The sequence below is a fragment of the Pteropus vampyrus genome, unplaced genomic scaffold (genome assembly GCF_000151845.1).
Source record: "Pteropus vampyrus isolate Shadow unplaced genomic scaffold, Pvam_2.0 Scaffold47, whole genome shotgun sequence".
Lineage (NCBI taxonomy): Eukaryota > Metazoa > Chordata > Mammalia > Chiroptera > Pteropodidae > Pteropus > Pteropus vampyrus.
The window spans coordinates 1,667,795-1,670,040 of record NW_011888828.1 but is presented as its reverse complement, the minus strand read 5'-3'; positions in this window follow the sequence as shown (position 1 = coordinate 1,670,040).

Sequence of the window (2,246 nt, the reverse complement as noted above, 5' to 3'; positions counted from 1 at the left end):
TTCAAAAGCAGTTGGCCAGAAACTAGTATGCCTGAAACCCAGGTAGCCATGAAAGGGGTCATTGCTGGATTAATTCCGAAGCAGAACTTTGAAATATAGGTAGTGGTTATATTGGAAGTAAAGTGGTGGCCTCCTGACGGAAAGTGAAATTCTAATCAAGTTCTTTTGGGGGAGGAGGTGAAAGCCAAAGCAGTCTTGAAGCTCGTGGTTTCACTCCCTGGCTGAGACGAGAAGGATGTTCAAAACAACTGTGGGACATCGTGCTGGCTGTTGAATGTGAGATAGTCTCCAGGGCCTGGGGAAGCTGGATGCTACAGGAGGCAGTAGACAGGCAGGTGCGAGAAAAATCGAGACTAGGCCAGTGTGATGGCAGAAAATGGATTTGAAAGGCAGGTTGAGAAATGTTTCCGAGAACGAGGGCTGTCAGAACCAGGCGGAGGGAGCTGGGCCGTGTGGGAAGTGGCCATGCTCCTGGAAGTCAACACCAGATGTCTTTTCTGCCACCCAACCAGAAATTTTGCTTAAAAACGACTCTGGAGTTATGCCCACAGCAACCACTGTCCCGTCTCTTCTTCCTTCCTCTCACTGGGTTCTCTCCTTCACCCCTGAACCTTCAAATGTCTTACACAAGACCGACTTTTGTATCTATTGCGGGCTCTTTCTTTGCTTTTTAAGTGGGAATACCTTTATTGTTTGTTCCGTCTGTCGTAGAAAATATGGATGGCCAAAAGGAAAAAATGAAAATCACTATAATCCTACCACCCACTGAGAAGCGCTTAACATTTTCGTACGTTTCCTTCCAGACATGTGTGTATGTGTGTGTTTTCACAGAAACAGGATATACACATGATTATGGAATTGCTTTCTTCACTTAATATTCTGTGAAAAGCCAGACATTTCTGAATGCCTATTAGACATTTTACTGGCATTTCACAATGTGTCAACACCAAGCTTATCACTTTTAATCTGTCCCTAACCAAAACCTATGCCTGAGTTTGTTCATTTACCACTTATTCATTCAACATCTTCATGCCCACAGTAGGGGCCTATGTACTTGACAGTTAATAAGTCAGCCCAGACACTCTGTTTTCCTAACCCTCTTTACTTTTAATTGGTCACTAAATCATGCAATTTCAACAAATATATATTTCATGTATCCGTACATACCTTGTATGTAGCCTGTGCCCTCATGTTTGCTCATTCAATAAAACCGGGCATCTGTTATGTACCAGACGTTGATTTTTTGCTCTGGGCTGCAAAAGTGGGCAAGGTGGGCGTGGTCCCTTCTGCCATGGGGCTAACGTTCTAGGGGAGGAAATGACCGATGCATCGATATACCCCAAATCCTAATGACTTAACACCACAGCCTTTATTATCTCACAGTTTCTATGGGCAGGAATCAGGACAGACCTGAGAGAGAGGGAGGGAGTGAAGGGAAAGAGGGAGGGAGGAAAGGAGAGTGACAGAGAGAGGAGAGGAGAGAAAATGAGACTCAGTCTTGAGAAAGGGAGACGGAAGTCAGTCTTTTAGGGCATAATTCAGAAGTGACATTGCACCACTTTGCCATAGCCTGTTTGTTAGAAGCAAGTCCACAGGGCCTGCCCACACTCACAGGGAGAGAGTCACACAAGGGCATGAGCGGCAGGAAGTGGGGCTCTTTGGGAGCCATTTTAGAAGGCTGCAGACTCCTGTCCTCAACAAGACAGTTGCAAATCATATTTAGCGTTAGGGAGGAGATAAAACGAAGGGTAGGCAGAGCGTCTGGGAGTGTTGGGGGAGGTGCTCCCGAATGAGTGGCCAGGGAGGACCCTCTGAGGAGGTAACAGGTAAGCAGAGACTTAAATGACAAGACAGAGCCCATCTGGGAATAGCCAGGCCTTCCACAAAGTGGGAACAGGAAGTGCAAAGTGGGAGAGTGAGCTCTGCACGTCTGAGGCAGAGAATGGAGGCTAATAACATGGAACACGGTGACCAAGAGGGGAGTGGGTGCCTGCCGAGGTGAGAACCTACAAATCATATGAAGTAGATGTTTTCTGTATTTTGAAATAATGAGCGACCTCCCTAAGATGACACAGCTTAGAAGTGATGTAGCACTTACAAGCACTTACGAGCATCCATGTTTTTGCCACACCAGTACTTTGTAGTTCATTGTAGCATCCACTAGAAGGAAGGGATATTGGGTCATCAGCCACCCCAATGGCCCAGGACTGAGGAAATGACTAGGATGTAAGACTTTCAGGGCTGAA